Below are 22665 nucleotides of genomic sequence, written 5' to 3'. Positions count from 1 at the left end.
GTGTTGTATGCTTTCCTTCTCTTTTCTTTTGAGACAAGGTCTTGCTATGCAACCCAAGTAGGCCTTGAACTTCTGGCTTTGCAGACTCAGCCTCTTGAGTACAGGAATAACAGGCATATGCCAACATGCCTAACAAGCTGAAGTTTCTAAATATGTTCCATGTGGGGAGCTCATGTCTCAGAGTATGAAGAAGATGAAGCCTCAGCAAGGGACTATCCATAACCTTTTACCTTGTACAACAAGCGTGAAGAATACTGTTTTCCACACACACTATTAGAGACAACTCAAGTCCCTTTTTAAACTAAATCCCTTTTTAAAATATCATTTCATCTTAATAACTTGCCTTATCAAAGTTTGAGTTTCCACAAACTCTTGAAAGATGTTTAGTCTCTGCCTTCTCAGCAGTAGCTGACACTTGAAAGCAATCGATCCATTGGCAATGGAGTTTTCCTAACACATACTTTATGTCAGCTGCCATTACAATAGCCTTTGAATCCCTTCCTTAGTCATGCCTGTGTTTTTGCTTTGGCTGCATTTGAAGACAGGTTTTCCTATGAAGCACGGCTGACTGTCCACCCGTAAATGAAGACATGGAAGGCTGCCTCTAGAGAAGGCAGATTAACAATCCTCGGTGAAAGACTGAGCGTTACTCACACCCTGATTTATGTCTCGCTATTTCCTTGAGCCCTACGTACTCTCTTGAAGTTAAGTCATCTGCAGCATCACCTCTTAGAGATCAGGCAAGGCATTTTCAGATGCTGTGATAAAAATGCAAGCCAGGAGTTGCTGTCATGCGTGGCATCGAATAAATGAGGGTGTCTGTAACACCACTAAGTTTAGCATTCTTGCACTGAGAAGTTCTAAGGCACAGTGAGAAAGGAGTGTTGAGCCGGCCAAAGTAAGTTTGAGGTTGCCAAGGAGAAAAGACGGTGGAAGAAAAGGGGAGGACATATAGATATGTGCAGCATAGAAAAAGACTCATGCAACTCAATTGATTGTTTACTTCCTGCTCACTGTATCATGAAACTGTAACTCGTTCCCATTGACTTCAACTCTTACATTGTATCCTTAACTGTTTAGGGGGTTATGTGAGTAGCAAAATGTTAACACAGGGGCTGGAGAGATGCTCAGTAGTTAAGAGCACTGGTAACATTCCCAAAGGACCTGAGCTCCATTCCCAGCACCCACATGGCAACTTATGGCATATGTAACTCCAGTTCCAAGGGATCTGATGCCCTCTTCTGGCCTCACTGGGTACTGCATGCATGTGGTACACATACATATAGGCAAAACACTCAAACACATAAAACAAAGCTAAACAAATCTAAAAATAATGTTAATACATCTTCAAAAAATAATGAAAGGTAAGCTAGTATGCTCACAGAATCTACAACTCTGCTTCCTGCAACCCCACTGTGCAGTTTGGACAGCCATCTACCTGGTTGTTCAGTATTTCATAGAAAGCATTTAGCATTTTCAATACAGAACTTCTAAATATTTCTTAGTGTATTGATTGCTAAAAGGTTTATGAGTTCTCATTTCACCAATTGAATTTCTTTTTGCTCACTACATTTTTTAAGTTGCACATTAGTGTATAAGTTCCTAGATCTTTAGGTGGTACCTAGTAGTCATGCCTTAGTTGAATCGTTGAATTATGAAGGTCTTTCAGCTGGGTATTTTGACATTTCTAAGTAATAAGATTTTCTTGTGATAGTTGTACTTTTCCTCATTTTTCATGTCTTATTAGTGTAGGTCAAAATTTCTAGAATACTAACAAGCAATACCAATGAAATTAGCAGCCATTCTTTACAATAGCTGAAACTGATTTTCTAATTAACAAGTTGACAGCAGTTAGAACTGGATTCTGATGCCAGATGGAAAGTCTACCCTCTATTGCTAGATTTACACTCAGAAATAACCACCACATAAAGCAAGGTGTTCCTGAAATGTCTTGCCGGCTGTGCCTACTGGCTGCTTTGAAAGGAAAATGGCATTTGCCATCTCCCAAGGGAAGACTGTCCCTGTTTCTGAGCAAGAAAGGAGTTCTCAGTCTTTTCAAAGGAAGTGTGACTGGACTTCAACTAAAGGACTGAGAGGAACTTTACAGCCTACAGTTCACAGTTCCACAGCTCCACAGTCCACAGTCCCACAGTCCACAGTCAATAGTCCCATAGTCCAGAGTACCACAGTCCCACAGTCCCACAGCTCCACAGTCCCACAGTCCACAGTCCACAGTCCCACCCTCCCACAGTCCCATAGTTCCACAGTTCCACAGTCCCATAGCCCTACAGTCCACAGTCCCATAGCTCCACAGTCTCATAGATCCACAGACCTCAGTCCTACAGTGCCACAGTTCCAAGCTCCAGGACTTTTTGTGCTGAATCACCAGGCATGGTACCCTGTTCAAGCAGAGCCCTAGCTAGCCTTCTTTTCAATTTTTCTTTCTTTTTATTTTATGAGAATGGGTATTTTGTCTGCATGTATATCTATATGCCAAGTTGGTGCAATACCCTAAGAGGCCAGAAGAGAGCATAGGATCTCTTGAGGCTGGAGTTACAAACAGTTGTATGCTCGCATGTGTGTGATGAGAATTGAACTCCAGTCCTCTGGAAGGGCAGCTGGCACTCTTAACATCTTTCCAGCCCCATAGTCTGTTCATCTGATGAAGGAGTGTACCAGTGCCTGAAAATGCAGATGGTACATTCAGGGTGATGCCTGTCTAGATGCTGCATTTAGCCTCTGTAGCTAAAGAAACGTCCACTTTGCTTACTATAGATGACATTTCAGGGAAAATGTCTGCTTTTAGCAAGAGAAACACTGAAGAATTTCTTCAAAAACAGTATGGGACTATTTGCTCTGCACTGAGTGCTCTGGAATGCCCTCCAGCTCCCAGAACCCTGCCAACCCTTGTGTCTTTCTCTCCTTGTTATGCACCATCTCCTAACATGCCACAAAGCTAACCCAGCTGTCAGTGATCTCTCTCCTATCTGGAATGTGGTTGCTGCCAGAGCAAGGGAATCAGTTTTTGTCCCCTTTGTTCACAAATTAATCCTTAGGATCTAGAAGAGTGATTGACTTTGTCATTCTACAATAGCTTTTTTTAAAAAAAAATGAGGAAAAAAAAAAGTTGATATTTTAGTGAAAACAAAAGACAAACACAAAAACAAATATTTTTAGATGTAGAAGCAAAAATGAATAGCAGTTTCAAATCATTTATTTTTCCAACATTAAAAGGTAAATGATCATCTTTTCAGGCACTCTTATGCTATGTTTGTAAGATATTGCAGGTTTTTGATCAAATGTACAAAACTAGGAAAGTTATGTTTAAAGGGATGTAGGTAAGACAAAGCTATCAGAAATATCCACCAAGTATGATGACTGACCAAAGCATCCACCATGTATGAGGAAGAGAATGGCAGAGTTACAATGTCAGAAATAGATCGAATGCTTTGTGAATAAGAATACAAATACACAAATAAATTGCATTCTAATGACACGGAAACTTCAAATGATAGAATGTCCATGAAAAACCTGTGCTGTGGATGATTGATTGATAAATAAAACACTGATTGGCCAGTAGCATCATGTAAAGGCAGCAGGTAAGGCCAAGGAACACGTGGCAACATGTAGATTAACAAAAATGGGCTGAGTATAAGAGTAAGAACTAGACAATGGTAGGCCTGAGCAGTTTAGATAATATAAGCATCTGTATGTTTATTTTATAAGTGTGCTATGAGACTGCTGGGTCTTGGCGGGACCCAGAGAGAAAAACTCTAGGTACGAACCTGGAAAGTCAGTGTCCACCCATAGAAATGACCCTCTTACAGGCAGCTTAGGAGTAGAGGTAGGGGGAGGACCCTGGCCAATTGAGTCCTATTTACAAATCCAGTGACCCTGTATACATGCTAATTATACACTGATTCTACATCCCTGAGCATGCCAGATTTCCACCATTTCAACAAAAATAATTATGATACGTGACTTATCAACAGAAAGATTTCACTTGACTCAGTTTTTGACATTCCCAGGTGGGTTCTTTGGAAGCAGAACTTTCTCAGCTCTTGGTGGATTGGGGAACCTAGATCGGTGGGCAATCAATGGTAACCAAAGCCATTCTAAGACAATGGCTTCTAGATGTACTGTCTTGTATTCAAGAACATAGGCAATATTCATTATAAGGGTTTTTTTTCTATTGAAACTATAAAATTTGTGTTTATGACAAGGAATTCAAATCTTTTCGTCTTTTCCACCTTGTAAAATCTTTATAAAAAAATGTTTTAATTCCCTCCAATACCTGGCAAAAACTTTGTTATATTCTTAGATTAAAATGCTTGGCATCTTTTCCTTTCATTTCCTTTGTACCAATTGTTTTATTTCTTAATAGGGAAATACAATTTTAATTAAACAGAAAGGTAAACTCTGGGTATCTTCATCTTTTAGGCTAAAAATCAGTAAAATGTTGAAACAAGGTCCAATTTCCTCATGCTTGTGACATGGCTCCAGTTTAAAAAAAAAAAAAAAAGTTTTAATGAGAATGATACACTTAAAAATAGAAGTCTGAGGTTCTTTCAAAGTGTATATTTAAAAGTCCCCAAAATGTGTCAAGGTTATTCTTTTTCTACAAAGTAGCAGCAGTAATTAGGGTAAAATGTGCCACAAAAACCATTAGGACAGCATTTCTGAAAAGCAGCTTTCCTCATCTCCAGTGATGCCCTAAAAAAGAGTGTCGCTTAAAAAGACAATATAGTGCCAGGCAGAGGTGGTGCATGCCTTTAATCCCAGCACTCGGGAGGCAGAGCCAGGCAGATCTCTGTGAGTTTGAGGCCAGCCTGGGCTACCAAGTGAGTTCCAGGACAGGCACCAAAGCTAAACAGAGAAATCTTGTCTCGAAAAACAAAAAACAAACAAACAACAAAAAAAAGTCAAGATAGCATAAGACAAAGGTTTTTAAATCTCCCAGAGACCCAAGTTTTTCACCATAGCATTCCCCTGCCATATCATACATGAGATGATGGGAAAAGCAGGGGTGTGGCCTATCATGAGGGTGATACTTATCTGGGGGCCTGGGGAGGGGAGTGCCCATCATTTCCCAAAAGCTCACAATGCTTCACAAGACACCATTCTGGACCCATGCCTTTAACGCAGTGACATCTGGAGAGCCTTTATGATCCAATTCACAGCAATTGTAGCAATGTGAAAAAATGAAGCCAAGCCGAGAGTTTAACAACCATCAAACACACTGGCCATTTTCCCATCGCAATTTCCTCCCATCTTCCACCTAGACAGTCTTAAATTTTAATGTGGAGCATGTGAATTGGACAACAGAAACAAGTTTTTAGAGCTGCTGCCATGCCTTGTTGATATTCAAGAACCCGGGATCCTGCAAGCAAAGAACCCGATCCCTCTTCTCTATGACCATCCTTACCCCCATGCATTAGGGAGCTGAATGAAAGCCACTTTGCAACAGTGAATCAGAATCCCTGACATTAACTGCCTGCCTAATTATAGCTTCCAATTAGTCTCTTCTGATAAGGAAATAGTTTCTTCTCCACTGATGTGATCTTCAACTGCCCACATACTGGTGTCCAGAAGCAGATTTCCGCACCAGGCTGCACACATGCGATGTTTTCTTAAACAGAATCCAAAAATTCAGAAGGGAATTTTCAATCTGGTTCACTTAGTTCTGCCTCAGCCTCACTTTGCAAGTTACCATGAGTCAATGCCTGTCTGGCCATGAAGGTGACTCCTGCATGGCGTGTCTACTTTGACCAAGACTACCCAGCAAATGCTTTTACTACTTCACAAGGCTACACACATTTCATCAGATGGAGTCTTTGCTCATCTGACATCTATAGACTCAACACAATTTTTACAGTTCTTTTAGCAAGCAATTTCAAGAGCATTTTGAGAGGCTCTTTGTCAATGGGATGAGGTATAAGCTGCTTCACTGGTACCAGAGTTTCACAGAAATGACTGAACGTGAAAGGTTCACAATGCATGGAACTCCAGCATCGGTGCCTCAGTGGATGGGGCCAGGCTAGTGCTTTCACAGATCTAAGAGATTCTTAGGCAAGACCAAGTTTAAAGATCAAATTTTCGAGGGCCTCATTTAAGGGGCCATACCATTCACTAATAATTCTCAAATTTTGTGCATGTGAATGTGTGGTGGAATATTTAGCTATGTAAAGATGTATTACATTTGTTTATACTGCAAAATATTACTTTAACTGTGTAAAGGCATGTTACTTTTGTTTATGCCACATTTGGCTAATTATGTAAAGGTATGTTGCAACTGATTGATCCAATAAAAAGATGAACAGCCAATAGTTAGGCAAGAAAGGGAAAGGTAGGGCTGCCAGGCAGAGAGAATAAATAGGAAGGGAATTACAGGCTTGGAAAGAGGGGGAATGAGAGAAAAAAGAACAAGAGGAGAGAACAAGGGACATGCCCAGGGCAAGAAGCCAGGCAGACGCCAGCCAGCCAGCCAGACACCAGAAGCAATAACAGTAAGATGGACAGAGGAAAGGTAATAAACACTGAGGCTAAAGGTAGATAAAGAGAAACAGGTTAATTTAAGTTAAAAGAGCTAGCCAGAAATGTGCCTAAAGTAGGCCCGGCATTCAAAACTAATAACAAGTCTCCACGTCATGATTTGGGAAGTGCCTGGTAGCCCCAAAAGGAAAACCCTGGTACATGAATCATCTGGAAGACTTGTGAAAATGTTGACCACTCAGCATTATGTCTGAGTTCTGATTGCATGGGTCCAGGATGCTACTCAAAAATTTGTGTCTTTAAATTCTCAAATGATGGTGGTGGTGGTGATGATGATAATGATGATCTGGAAGCCACATTTTGAGAAACACTGTTGAAGGTTTTATCATTTAGCCACCTGCAGCCTGTTGTTACAACTACTTTGGAAGTAAAATAAAACCTAGCAGAACCTTGGAATTTAGGAGAATTCCATAAACTCAGAAATGCAAAAATTATCGAACTAAAAATAGACATTATGAATCTTGCTTTTTTTTTAAAAAGCAACTTTTTTAAGATTTATTTATTTATTATGTGTACAGTGTTCTGTCTACATGCATGCTTGCAGGCCAGAAGAGGGCACCAGATCTCATTACAGATGGTTGTGAGCCACCATGTGGTTGCTGGGAATTGAACTCAGGACCTCTGGAAGAACAGTCAGTGCTCTTAACCTCTGAGCCATCTCTCCAGCCCCACTATGAATCTTAAAGGGGTGAGAGGGAGACATGTTTCTTATGCTGTGACTCAGAAGAAGACTTTATGCGTGTATGTGTGTGTGTGTGTGTGTGTGTGTGTGTGTGTGTGTGTGTGTATCCTCTTCATTCGCTTGTTTCTATTGCTCTATGAAAACACCATAACTAAATACAACATGTCCTGGAAAGGATTTGTTTGGCTTACTTATTCTAATTAAAGTCTATCCTTGTGAGAAGCTCAGGCAGAACCTTAAGTAGAACAGAAACCTAGAGGCAGAAATTTGAAGCAGAGACCATGATAGAATGCTGTTTACTGGCTTGATCCCCAAGGCTTGATCAGCCTGCTTCCTTACTCACTCCAGGACCACCTGCCCTGGGATGGAACTGCCCACACTAGACTGGGCCCTTTCACACCAACTATTAATTAAGAAAATGCACACCAATTTGCTTACAGGCCAATCTGATGGTGGCATTTTCTCAATTAAGGTTCCCTCTTCTCAGAAGATCCTGGGTCAAGTTGACTAAAAACTGACAAATACAGTGGACTATATTTGAGATATATATGAGATATATACGAGATAGGACATAGATGATCACTTCCTACTTACTTATGATTATTAAAAATGCAATACTTTTGCCAGGTGTAGTGGTGCATGCCTTTAATCCCAGCACTTCGGAAACAGAGGCAGGTGGATCTCTGTAAGTTCGAGGCCAGCCTGGTCTACAAAGCAAGTTGCAGGACAGCCAGGGCTGTTACACAGAGAAACCATGTCTTGAAACACTGTGTGTGTGTGTGTGTGTGTGTGTGTGTGTGTGTAGTATTAAAACCATGAGAATTTGAAACATGTATTTATGCAGTTGGAACATATCCACGCACCCATTTCTCCTATATCCTCTCATATCTACCTTCCCCCACCCGTATCCCAACTTCCTGTCCCATTTTAAACAGTAACCGGCTGTGTTGACTCTGTGCTGCCCATACACACACAAGTGTGGGACCACCCACTGGAGTGTGGTCAACCTAACAGGAGCCACGCCCTTAAGAAAACCACCCGTTCCCCAGCAACCATCAATTGTCACCAGTGCTTCGGCTAAGCATCTCAATGGCTGGCCTTGAACTTGCAGAGCTCTACATGCCTCTGTGTCCTGAGTCCTGGGCTTCAGGGTATGCGTCATCACACTGGACATAGAAAATAAAAATAAAAATAAACTTCTAAGTGGGGAATATGATTTAGGATCTTCTCATATAGCACCAAACATAAACACCTTTGTAGGAAACTAGCTAGAACTACACACAGGCCCACTTGAGATCATAAGGCGTGGCTTGATTATCGAGATTAGAATTCCTACTATGTTTATTGTTGCAATTACTTTTACGACTGAGCTCTGTTTGCAATTTTTAAATGTGATTGCTTCATACATATGGCCATGAAAGATAATTGGACATGTAAAGACTAGGATTTAGGCTTTAATTTCTTAAAATAAGATGATTTCCCCCCCCCAGGAAAAATAAAGTTTTAATAAAACATCTTTAATCCATGTTCAGTGAACTATCATTGCAGGGTTTCAGTTCTCTTTATGAAAATGCCTTGCTCACCCCGTAAGTCCTTCAGTGGCCTCATGAAAACTATGCCTACCGACAGAAGTCCATTGTCACAGGTTCAGTTACATTAGAGGCTCAGAGCAACCTCACTGGCCCTGTTAAAGGAGTAGTCTGTCTCCTTTGTGACTGATGCAGACAGAGAATCTGGGGTAGCCCCAACTCCACAGGGCGGGAGAGTCTGACACTTGTACCTAAACTTGTGGAATGCGTGAGAAAATAGAAAGAAGAAAAACTGAGTTCGGAGAAGGGTAGAAGGGAAAAACAAAGAGGGAAAGAGAGCCCAGGACAAGGCTACTTGCTATGAGAGGAGAGCAGGAGCTGGGCCTCATGGGACTTCCTTCCCTAGGGTGCACTTTCACCCCGGGTCATCTGTAGTCCTTACTGTAGACATTCACGGGAGAGCAAGCCACAGCGCAGATGCAAAGCCAATGAAAGGCTATGCTGTTACACAGTTTGCATCCACAAGCCTGAGGCTGGCCTAAAATTAAATTTCCTCACTTTGGAAGAGAAAAACAGCCTGATGGCTGAGATACAGAGTTGTATGAGAACATCTCAAATATCATGTGACTGCCAAATGCTTTTCAAAAGCATTCAGATTTCTTCACTGCCAGACTAGGAGGAGATGGCAGAAATTTTTCTGTGTCATGACTAAGCCCCAGTAGTGCGATATATTAAAAGAAGCCTTAATTTTTATTTATTTATTTTTTTAACTGAAAACTGGTGACTGAAGAGTCAAAAATCCTCAAAGAAAGGGATATTAACCGTCAGCGTTACTCTAAGTTCCTGATGTGGTGTCTACTCGACAGTGTTGAATGAGCAGATTTTAGTTAGACACACTGGCTGAGGATGTGAGGGATGCGAGAGTGGTTATCAATTTGTCAGATCCCTGAAGACTGACTAGCAGAGTGCTCTAGAACAGGGAAACAGGAAAAAGAGAGGCACACTGGGTGTCACCACCCTCTGCGAGATAGACAGTTGACCATAACGGCAAATGTATGGCTTGGCTAAGCCAACCACTGAGAATTCATTCTGCATGTTTTCCAGTTACCAAGGGTTACAAGTTCCTATCCCACAGGCAATAATGGCGGTCATAGAACTGGCGGGGGAGAGTTGTTTAAAAAGTACTGGGTTTTACATGTGTTAGAAGCCATGCAGACGCAGAAGAAATCAAAAGGCTTGCTTTTCCTTGGGTACTTCACATGCGCAGCAAGTAAACTTGCAAGCAGTCATTCAAAAGCATGATTCAAGAGTTGCCATAAAACTGATGTCGGGGCCCTTACTGATGTGTCAGTAAGTTGCTGCCTGAAATTCTGGAGAATCATGTTGTACTAGAAACCTCCTACCAAGGCAAATGACACCTTGGAAGCTGACCCCTGTCCGGTCTCAAGGTTGACATCTCACCAGTGAGGGTGGGACTTGAAACACACACACACCCTTCCTCAAATGCGTGGACATCTGAGGATTTTCTAAATCCTGTGTTGACGAGATGACTGATCATCTCCCTTTCTTCCTTTCCAAGCAATAAACCAACTAAGGTTGGAATGTTGACAGTCAGAGAGAAAGTAGGGTTGGACAGGTTAAGGAGAACAGCGTTTCTGTTTTAGATATGAATACTGATTTACATCAGGCAATCAGTATCAGTAGCATACTGTGTAAAATATTTGAAATGTCCCTCTATCTTTTTTTATAGACGGTGTCTCATCATGTAGCCTACAGTCTGCCTGCATTGGCTTCAAGAGTGCTCAGACTCCAGGTGCCAAGCATTATAATCTTTGAACATGAAGGTCATGTAAAGAAGCATCATTTATTATCAAATTATTAACAGGTGTTAAAAGATAATGTGCAAAGAAAATGAAAACCGCAATGTTTATTATGGTCTCTACCTGTGGTACCCCTCAGATTTTAAATTGTATGAATGGTCGCTCATTCATATACCTTAGTGACAGCTAAGGTATATCCCAGAGAGTATTTTGTCATTCAAGAACAAACTAGAACTCCACTGTCAAAAAGTCATAACTCTGTGAGGCTAGTTTTGCCTTTTGTTTCTTTGTTTCATTTTAACTTTAGGACTGGATCTGTAGCATTTAAAATTGAGCCCTTAACTTCATCATACCTATTCTACTAAATTTTTTTTCCTCTCCTACATTATTTTGTGTTTTCTCTTTATCTACTAATAGATGGATAAGGCAAACATGTCTCGTTTTTCTTTCTATTTTCACCTATAAGGATGCTAATAACATAGCTTCTTGAATGTTGTATGCGTAGAAGCTCACATCTGTTTGCAGAGGAGGGTTTCTCTTGAGGTGTCCTTACACTCACTAGACTTGACTCTGGGCATAACAAGCTCAGCACAGGCACAAAGAGCTTTATCAGCAGTATGCGGAAAACCGAAGTTAAGAGAACTTAACGAAGCAATTCAATCAATCTTCCATCAGGAACAGGGAGACACTCTTGTTTAGTTTCCTGCTACATTTAGGCTGACATAGCAAAGCACCGGCATCTATTATCCTATTTTAACTCTCAAGACACCAAGTGGCATGGTGGCTTTCCATTGTCTCATTGATGAGATGGAGGAGATACCTCAGAGGTGAGTAGAGCTTACTTCTGGATACATCTGTGAGGATGTTTCCAGGGACTGGAGGGTCTAATCTCATCAAGGAGTCGATCCACGATTGGATTTATAATTTGAATAGGATGAAGGTTCTTTCTCTGAAGGGTATATCTTGTTGCTCACCAGTTTTTCTTCTGGGATATCGTAAGAGGATCAGTTGTGGTCCACCATAACCTTCTGCCATGATGATGTGCCTCGTCAAAAACCCAGGAACACTGGAGAGAGCCAATTGTGGACTGTAACCTTTGAAACTGTGAGCCAAAATATATCTGTTCTACTTCTAAATTACTTCTTTCAAATGATTAAAAATTACTTGAGGGTTGGGGATTTAGCTCAGTGGTAGAGTGCTTGTCTAGCAAGTTCAAGGCCCTGGGTTCTGTCCTCAGCTCTGGTTTAAAAGAAAAAAAAAAAAAAAACTGAAAAAAATTACCTGGTGAGAGGCTGTTATACCAAGTATTTGGCAAATAATTTACAGATCCAAGTCCATCATTTTAGCTCCCCCACCCCCCATTTTCAAGTGTAATTTGTCTTTTTATCATGGGCAATACTCCCATAGACATCAATTGCTAATTGTATTTGCTGTATCTGAAATATGCGATAGTATTTGGATGTGATCTCAAAGAACAAGAATAAGGGCTGGTAGCTGGGTGGCAATGGCACATGTCTTTAATCCCAGCACTCAGGAGGCAGAGGCAGGTGGATCTCTGTGAGTTCGAGGTGAGCCTGTTCTACAGAGTGAGATCCAGGACAGGCTCCAAAACTACACAGAGAAACCCTGTCTTGAAAAACCAAAATAAAGTAAAATAAAATAAAGACTGAGGAAATGGCTCACTGGTTGAGAGTACTTGATGATTTCTCAGATATCAGGGCTGCAGATTTACCCATAATGCCTGCAACTCCACCTCCAGAAGACTGATACTCCCTTCTGACCTCCATAGTCACCCCAACACATGTGAGCACACATGTATACAGTCACACATACACACTACTCACAAGTAAAAACAAAATAAATCTGAAACAAGAAAGAATAAGAATAAACACACAGCTACAGTAATTAAGCACAGCTTTTTTTCATTTTCAAAGTATGTAGTAAAAACAAATGCATGCACAGCAAACACACACACACACACACACACACACACACACACACACACACACACACACACCACTGCACACAAAGAGTTCACAGACAGGTTAAAGAAATAGAAACATTGTCTCAATTTAAACCATACCTAGCAGTGTTTCAAATCATTGAAAATTACATTTATTACATTTTAGATAGCCTGGCAATTCCAGCTACTTACATTTCTTAGAAGCTCTTTATTTCTCATAGCATGTTGGTAGTAACTTTAAGTGGCATATGTGAAATATGTCACAGAAAATGTGTCTGTGGTATTTCTTCAAAACTGTCAGTGATATTTCTTTACCATTGAGTAATTCCCTGAGAACTGTGACTGGAACCACATAAATGAACTGTGGTTTGGGAGAACATGGGAATCTTCAATCCTGAGACGCTGAAAAGTTCTTGAAATAGAATAAACCCAAATACCTGGCTATATTGATGCTTACAGCTATATGTAAATGTAACAAGGCTACAGGATTCCCAGCTACCTGGGTAAACAGGTTTTCTGGATGTTTCAGAATGGTAGCAAATGAATTTGTAAACCAAATAAATCAGAAAGTCCTTCCCAGTATGGGTGAGTGTGCATCGTTCACTCCACTGAGGGTCTGAACAGAACAAAAAGAAAAGGAAAGTCGAATTTACTTTCAGCCAAACTATTAAAAATGGCATATCTGCTGTCTCACATTACTAACATGAATGGTTTATAGGTCTTCAGATAGGGACTGGATGCTACACCACAGAATTCCTAGATCTCAGGCCTTCAAACTGCACTAAGAGCTTCCATGGCTCTCCAGTTGGTAGACAGCAGACTGCAAGACTTCTCAGCCTCCACAACACGGGAGCCAATTCCTTTTCCTGAGTATTTTGTATATTAAAAAACAAAACAAAACAGCTCTAACATATATGTGTGTGTGTGTGTGTTTTAAATATATATATATATGCTTATAAATTATGTGGTTATATCTATCTGATTCTATTTCTCTGAAGAACCCTGAGTAAAATAAGAGAAACCTGGATCATCTACCTGTCTTAGAGGTAGGTCCCTTGCTGTGGATATCGCTCTGTATAAATAAAATGCTGTTTGGCCAGTGGCCAAGCAGGAAGTATAGGTGGGACAAGAGAGAAGAGAATTCTGGGAAGTGGAAGGCTGTGGGGGAGGCCAGCTGATGCCATGAGAAGCAACAAGTAAAGACACCGGTAAGTCACAAGCCATGTGGCAAAGTATAGACTAACAGAAATGGGTTAATTTAAGAGAGAAGAAGTAGATAACAAGAAGCCTGCCACGGCCATACAGTTTGTAAGCAATGTAAGTTTCTGTGTGTTTACTTGGTTGGGTCTGAGTGTCTGTGGGCCAGGCAGGAAAACTCTAACTACACTCCCTAGTTTTCCTTGAAGACAAAGGTTCATTCTTATATGATGGGAAGCCATTCTGCTTTCTAATAGCTAGGGAGTACCAACGTATACATGATCTGTACACTCAGTAAACTCACCATGGAGTCACTAAGGACTGTAAGGAAAAGAATATCGTGGCTGAACTACTGTCAGAGTTCTGAGATGGCCATCCTCTTCTAGCTAAAGCTGATAAAAGAGAGGCTGCTTAGCAAAGATGTATTTGGTATCCAATATGTTAAAAACACCATTATCCGTGTGGCACACACTCGCAGAATTTACCTGAACACAGGAGAGAATCTTATCACTGTTGTTTGATGTCCAAAGAGTGGAGCAGGGTAGTAATGGAAGAATACAGAAAAATGGCATCCTGCCAAAGTGGAAGGGGATACTGGACTAGCTAGAGGATGAGTTAAAGCAGACATGATGAAAGAAGAGGAGGTTTGGGAGAGAACATTCTAGTCAGACTGAAAAGCATTTGCAAAGACCACAAGTCAGGGCAAGGCTGTGACTTGTATGAGTAAGTCGAGGTGACTGGAGTCAAAGACAGAAGGGAGTCATAGAAAATGTGGAGGACAGACAGAGACACATTGACACAGGCCTTGGGATGAGTTTGGTTTTTTCAATTCTTACTGTCTTTGGAGGATTTCAAGAGGCCATTTAGGGGATAAGATTTGTCATAATAAACCACAGTGGTAGAACTCTTACTTGTATGTGTGAAGCCCTATACCTAGTCCTAAGATCCTTAAACCTAGAAGTAAGTTCTAGCCTATGATGAATGGGTCAGAAGTCAAGGTACAGGGAAGCCTGGGTAAGTCCCATGATGATGGGAATAGTGATGACTAGACAGAAGCAGTGCATACTTAGAAGTGGACAAATGAAATAAACACTTCAGGAGTGCTGGAAAGGGCCATTCTGGTGTGAGAGGGGGACTTTGTAGACCCTGTACAGCAAAACAGCTGTTAGGGTTTGTGGCTGAAATGGATAAACAAATATAAGAGTACCAGGCCAGTTTGAAGTGAGTCTCAGCAAACCAAGGGGAGGGTAGCCCTGACTAGGACTCCAGATTCTATTCCAAAAGACCTCAAGAATATACCTTTGTACCTTTTAGAAAGGGTGGATTTACAGTCACTGTCAACCTCGCAGCACTGTTTGAAAGTCTTTATGAGTTCATTACCATACATTGTGGGCGCAGGGCAATCATGACCTAACCAATAGCATGGCAAGATTGTAATTCGATTATACCATACCTCTGTCCATTCTCATTGGCACATTCTCCTTCTCCTGTCCAGTTGTTTCCTGGAAATCTGCCGGATCACTTCTTCTCCATCATAATATGGAAAACTGGGGAAGGAAGCTGATGTGGTGATATTTAATCTGTGTCCCCCAATAAAGCTTATCTGAGGATCAAAGGAAAAAGACAGCCACTATATTAGACACAGAAGTCAGGCAGTGGTAGCACATACCTTTAATCCTATCACTCTGGAGGCACAGGCCCATCTGGATCTCTGTGAGTTCAAGGCCACATTGGGAACAGAGCCAGGCATGGTGGCACACACCTTAAATTCCAACTCTAGTTAAACATATAGGTCTGGAGGTCTGTACAGACAGACATGACGGCAGAAAGAGAAAGATATATAAGGCATTAAGACCAGAAACTAGCAGCATTTGGCTGGTTAAGCTTTTAGGCTTTGAGCAGCACAGTTCAGCTGAGATTCATTTGGATGAGGACTCAGAAGCTTCCAGCCTGAGGAAACAAGACCAGCTGAGGAACTGGTGAGGTGAGGAAGCTGTGGCTTGTTCTGTCTCTCTGATCTTCCAGTGTTCTCCCCCAATAACTGGCCTCAGGTTTGATTTTATTAATAAGAACCTTTTAAGATTCCTACTACAGGAAGTGACAGAGCTGGACTGAAAGAGGAAGTGATGTAGCTGGGCAAAGAGGAAATGAGATGACAGAACAGAAAGGCATATAGGCGTGGGTAGACAGGAAGTAGGTCTCTTTGGCAGAGGGTCTCCAAGTGGGTAAGAATGTGCTTTTCTGATCTCTCAGGTGTTTCACCCCAATATCTGGCTCCGGGTTGTTTTTTGTTTTTTTTTTAATTTAATAAGACCTTTTAAGATTCATGTTACAATCTTACTCCATTGTTTCGGTCCCAGTCACACCCTCTTGCTTATGGTATGCTTGTGACAAGTAGACTGAATTCTCTCATGTGATTTGCATATACTGGGTTGCTCTCCAGTTTGGGAGAGAGTAGTTACTCAAAAGGTCTGGTAGCTAGACTGGGAGAAGCTGGAGAAGACCTGCATAGAGATAATTTTCCTAATCCATCCTTTGAGAATGAAAAGTGAACATCATTCTAATTCAAGTCTACTGTGTGTGGATTTCTCATGCAGACAGAGGCCTGTCCACCTCTGTCTCTTACTGATCGGTCTGTCCCTGCTACAGATTACAGAGTGCGTGCGCGCGCGCACACACACACACACACACACACACACACACACACACACACACACACACACAAAGACTACTTCTGAAGCAAAGAATACTCATTCTTATATTTCCTCTATTTCCCACTACTTTTCTAAAAAGAAAACAAAAGGAAACTTTTTTTCTTTGATTGTTTGTATTTTTTCTTTTGTACACAGTCTATCAGGCTGGTGAGCTGGGTCAGAGGTTAACACCTCTTGCAGCTTTTCCAGAGGACCCAAGTTTGGTTCTTGAACTGATTTTGGATGGCTCCCAACTGCCTGTAACTCCAGTTCCAAGGGAAAGGACAGGCTCTTCTAGCCCCTATGTGTATCTAAACACATGGCATATACATCTGCATAAATAAAAATAAATATTTAAAAAGAAAAGATAGGACTTTTGGGTTGGTTTGCTTTTTATATAGCCAACCTGGCCTTGATTTTATGATCTTCCTTCTGAGTGGTAGGATTACAGTTATGGAATGCTGCCCTCCAGGTTCCAAGGGTGACATGGTCAATGTTCTTGTGAATTCTCAGTAGCTGTGGTCACCACAGGAGACCTTTATGAGAACAGGCCTATTAATTTTCCATCATGGGGTGGGGCAACAAGGCCTGCTCCTCCGTTAAAATAAATAAGGAGTTATTGGACTCTGGGAAAGAGACTTTCTAGTCACCCACAAGTTGTCCCCTTTAAGGCCATTGGTTGATGCACACAGATGGAATGTTCATTTCTGTGCATTGGTGCCCCATCTGCACCGAGCTGAAGGTTTGTTCTCCCCAGCTAAAGTGCACAGGATAGCATATCACTTCTAACTGAGGAACTGTCTGTGTACATGGCAAATAGCATAGGCAAGGGATGCCAGAATAGTTTCTCTCCACTGCCACATGCCTAACGTTGGAGGTGGGCCCCTGCTCCACGCTGGTCCCTTCTGGAAGAGGGTAGAATCAACAGCCGTGTCTCAACTATCAGTGCTCCAAAATGCTTTTGACTGAAGCATTTCAGTAGCTGCTTAAGCGAACACAGTGTTAGTTTCAGCTGCCAATTTTAGAATTAAATGGCTTACATTACTACAGAATTTTAGCAGAGCATGTTTTCCAAAATAAATGTCATTAAATCTACACTCCCACCAACTGATTAGAGATGTGAACTCAGAAAATATGGCAAAAACTGCAGAGCAGCGCAGGAAAGAAAAACACATGTTGGTTTCATATGGAAAAGTGCCACTTCCTTCCCCCACCCCTGCCGGAGGCATATACAGTTTAGGATTGAACAAAGTGTATTCTGTGTCTCAGGATCAGAGAGCCAACTGTGGTGTCCACTGTTCTCAGTTCAGGTTGTATTAGTCATGATGTTGAAATTTCCGTAACACGCTGGGATGAATGAGTCGCCTCTCTCAGTTTTCTGATCTGGAGGGTTTGGGCAAGGTGGGGCAGGCACGGGGCACCATAGGAAGTCCAGCCAGCAGAACTGAAAAGAGCTGAAGTCTTAACTGCTAGAGGTACAGATGCCACCTCTCTTCACAGGGGTTATCTTTCCAGCACAGGGAATTAATGAGTCAAGAAGCGACCATTTCAGGGCTCTGCCACAGTAATGGCTGAAGGAGTTTCTCATTGTGGTGGCATTCCTTAGAAAATCATCTCAATTTGCACTATGTGCTTTCAAAAAAAGGGGAAGGGGACCTTTATTCCATATCCCTACTCATCACCTCCATCTGGGATAGAAGTAATGTCTGATTCACATATGGCACATAGACCATAATTTAATTAAATGTGAACACAGCCTTTTCATGTACCATATTTAAGTTTTGAAATGTAGCCCAGTTTTCCTTCTATTTAAAATACATGGAACAACATGTATAAAAAAAACCACATAGTTAATGACAGATGTGATGGGGACTTTTGTACCCTCTTCCTGGGTGATACAGCCCAGTACCACCATTGAAGATGGGCTATTTTGGGGAGATACTCTCATGGCAGTCTATAGAATTACGTGTTTGTGTCCTAACCAACCTATTCATTTTTAATAAAATTGCCACGATGGTTTTGTTATGTGTTCTTCCGATGCGATGCTAACATCTGAATTGCTTTAATTTAAACCATTTGAGGGTTTCCAAACGCCAAACCACAGGTTAACCAGAGACGATTTATTTAAACTTGCATGTTCTCTTAGAAGCTTCTGGGTAAAGTAGAGAATGGATGTAAGTCTGAATTAAAGATAGGTTTGTAGGCATGGCCGATAGCGAATATCTGAGACTTATTTAGCTAATTATTAGTGTTCTGATAACTAGATAGAAAATTTTAACTAACATCAGCCCTGATTCCATGAAAACAAAAGAATAATTGTGAAACGCTTCCCCATCGAATTGTCCAACAAGAGTGGGAGTGAAACCAGGCAATAGGAATCCCAAAAATTGCTGTAATTTTCTTAATAGAAATATTCTAAAAGATCCTATTTATGCTCTACAAAGTAAATCATTGGAAGCGTGTAAAACAAGATACACACAGAGTCCCACATAGGGTCCTACACAATCTGATGAATTGTTTTATTTTTATGAAGTCTGAAAATTTCAGATGAACTTGTTCGCTATTTATTGGGTTCCTTTGCCCATTTACAAACTTTCCTCAAGAAGGTTTATGAAATGATTTCTCACGGCCCGGTGCCCGATTCCTACACAGCGTATTCAGATCCAAGCCTGTTTGTGAGTTTCTTTCAGTCGTATAATTATGTCAAAAACTGAACACACTGTCTGGCTTTCCGAGGGGATGCTCCATGCCGGCTGGCCTAACACTGCAGCATGTGCTATGTAACGTTGAAGACCCAGGCTTGCCTTTGATTGTGTTGTCCTCAACATTCTTCAGCTTCCATCTTCCAGAGATCATAAGAGGAAAAGGACAAAGAAAATTCAAAACACGTTGTACTGAGCGCTTTTTTCCATTAATGCTTAAACTCATGCATGTGGTGAGGGAAATAAAATCCTTGTGTTTCTGATTCATTTACACTTAACTCACCGCAATGTTCTTTAAAAAAAGAAGAAGAAGAAGAAGAAGAAGAAGAAGAAGAAGAAGAAGAAGAAGAAGAAGAAGAAGAAGAAGAAGAAGAAGAAGAAGAAGAAGAAGAAGAAGGAGAAGAAAGGAAGTGTCTACAAGTCTTCAGAACTTTTTTTTTCCCTTTTACATGTTTGGTTCCAGCTTGTTGACTCATAGCCCCAAAGGTTCAAGGTTGGTTCATAGCTCTGAACTCATGTGCTAAGAATAAGCCCGAAACTTCACCAAACAAACATACTTTACTGTGACCCTCTCTAAAAATAACTCTAGTTCTGCTTCGGGGGTGACAGTGTGTCATATGTACTTCAGTCCAGAGTCAGAGCTGGGTCTGGAGTGAATGAAACAAAGGAAAAAAAACAAGCAAGCAACCACGAACTTCCAGAGCAGGGAGGGAGAGAAGAGGAAGTGTTGGCTTGGCTTAGGATGGGGTGTGGACTGAGGTACAGAGATGGTCTATCTCTGGCCCTTCCTCATGGTTCTGCTATTAGCTGGGGTACAGCTGAGTGAACATGCTACCCTTCCACTCTGTGCCACAAACCTCACATTTATAAAAACAAAACAATAACTGGAAGAATGAGGTCAAGATTTTCAGTGTTGGCCAAAATGATTACTATGTGCTTTTCTGTCCCGGACATCTTATTAGCAGTGGTTCTCAACCTTCCTTATGCTGCAACCCTTTAATATAGTTCCTCTGGCTGTGGTGACCCCCAAACATACAATTATTTCATTGCAGCTTCATAACTGTAGTTTTGCTACTGTTATAAATTGTAACGTAGGACTGGCATGGTGGTGCATGCCTTTAGTTCCAGCATTTGGGAGGTGGAGGCAGGCAGATCTCTGTGAGTTCGAGACTAACATGGTCTGCAGAGTGAGTTCCAGGACAGCCAGGGCTATATAGAAAAACCCTGCCTAGAGAATAAACACAAATAAAATAAATCATAATGTAAATATCTGAAGTAGAGGTTGGTTACTGCTGCTTTATAGACTGAAGTCTGAACCGTAAAGCAAGAAATCTTAGATAATGTGAGTCACCCCAACCTGACTGACCTTCTCCAGTTTTTTCTCTACACTCTACCAAGAATATGTCCTAATGGCCTCATTCTTTCAGTGTCCCCAGCTCCACACTCCTATTTATTCCCTTGTTTTGTGTTCCCACTGACTTGTTTCCACACCAGGCCCTACTTTTCCCATGGCTCCGTCCGCATCAGGAGTCTATCATCGGCTCTTGGACTTGAACTACTCCTTTGCTCTTAGCATGAGTTTGGGCCCCAGAAAATTGTCCACCGTTTTTTGGTCTCTCAAGCACTTTCATGTTTCCAGTCGCAAAAGGCTTCTTGATCAAACAGCCCTAGAAGTCTGAGGGCGTACATCCTGGGGATTCGTCCTAGTCTGGTGTGCAAGCAGACACGCAGACACTAAGCTTGTCCACTTTCAGTCAAGTATTCGGAACAAAAACTTACATCTCACGAGAAAGAATAAAACATTTCCTTCCAACATGAAACCACAGGAGATCTGGTATATTTGGTTTATTTTCTTAAAGGAGAGTGTCACCAAAACCTCTGCAAAATATCATTTATCCTTTTTCTCTTTTTCTGTGGGAAAGTGCCTGGTGGTGTCTTTGCAGTGTTTGGTGAAGACGATCTGTGCAGTGGGTAGGGGTGCAGGGTAGGAGTGGAGAGGTCTGGGCTTTTGTGCTGCCTTCCTTTTAGAAACCCGTATTCTCCGTCCTCCAGCTGATGTCTTCCCATTGTTGATACTCCATTTGCTCCTGTGATGATTTTAAGGTCTTTTGGTCATTTCTTGTGTTTATCGTTTTCAGAATTTTGTAACCATGTGTGTGAGAAGCAGTTTACTGAGAAAAAAAAAAAAAAAGCCTCTTGGTATTCCTTAGTTCTGCTTCAGAATCAAGCTTAAGCTCCTCCCAGTTCTGCTGACCACTCACTAAGGACGACTTCCCATCCAAACGGAGGGAAGGCTTTTGAATGTGTATTAAAATGCACGGAAGATTTCCGAGACATCAAATGCCTGGGGTAACAAGTCAACATTTTGATGAGTTAAGTGTGAATTAACTAAAAACACATGGCCTGGATGTTCCTTGAAGCACAGATGGTTAGAAATGCATGGGGGAAAAATATGGCTTTTATTTTCATGAACCCCCAAAGTTTAAAAAAAAAAAAAGTAGTTGAAAGGCTAATTCTCTTCTCTTTCCAAGTGTTGCTTCAGAGTTTGGAAATACATCCCTTTTTGCTTGTTCAGTTTTTAACCTTGATCTTCTGGCAAACAGGATTTCCTTCCTTCTCTGCCTTGTCCTCTTTCTTATTCAAGGGTGAGTGGTTATCAATCGAAAGAGGTCACTTTTCAAGAGATCAGAGTATTAGTCTGCTCCAATTCTATTCTCTAGGCCTCTAGAGCAATGGTTCTCAACCTTCCTAATGCTGTGTGACCCTTCCTCATGTGTGGTGACCCCAACCATAAGATTATTTTTGTTGCTACTCCGTAACTGTAATTTTGCTACTGTTATGAATGCTAATAGAAATATCTGTTTTCCGATGGTCTCAGATGATCACTGTGAAAAGGTACCAACCCACAGGTTGAGACCACTGCTCTGGTGGGCTGGTGAGGTGGGTGCTGAGATCCTCCACTGCCATTTAGGCCTAGCTGGGAATAATGTGATCTGTTCCTTACTTCCTTTTAGCAAGTTCTTTCGTGGTGGTACTGCTAGTGGTGAGTTGTTTGGTTTGATTTTTAGGTTTTTTGGAAACGAGGTTTCTCTGTGTATGTTTTGGAGCCTATCCTGGAACGCACTCTGTAGACCAGGCTGGCCTTGAACTCAGAGAGATTCACCTGCCTCTGCCTCCCTTGTGCTGGGATTAAAGGCATGTGCCACTACCACCTGGCAAATAGTGGTGAGTTTCTTTGTTTTTCTGTTTTTGTTTTGTTGTTGTTGTTGCTGTTTGGAGTTTGTGTTGTGGTTTTTTTTTTTGGAGTTTTTATGGGAAGAAAGGGTAATTAGCTTGAAGCAAGAGTCTAAATTCCTAAAAGAAAACAGAGAAGCAAACATACTACTGAGCAGCCTCTGATGGTAACCCATTGTTATTATTTCTGGTATTTAGGCTGCCATTTACCAACATGTTTAAAGTCCTTAAGCCTTACAAGGCAATATGAAGGTATCATCTATAAAATCTGTTATATATATATATATATATAT

This window comes from Onychomys torridus, chromosome 13 (genome assembly GCF_903995425.1).
Source record: "Onychomys torridus chromosome 13, mOncTor1.1, whole genome shotgun sequence".
Taxonomy (NCBI): domain Eukaryota; kingdom Metazoa; phylum Chordata; class Mammalia; order Rodentia; family Cricetidae; genus Onychomys; species Onychomys torridus.
Note: the sequence above shows the minus strand (reverse complement) of the source record.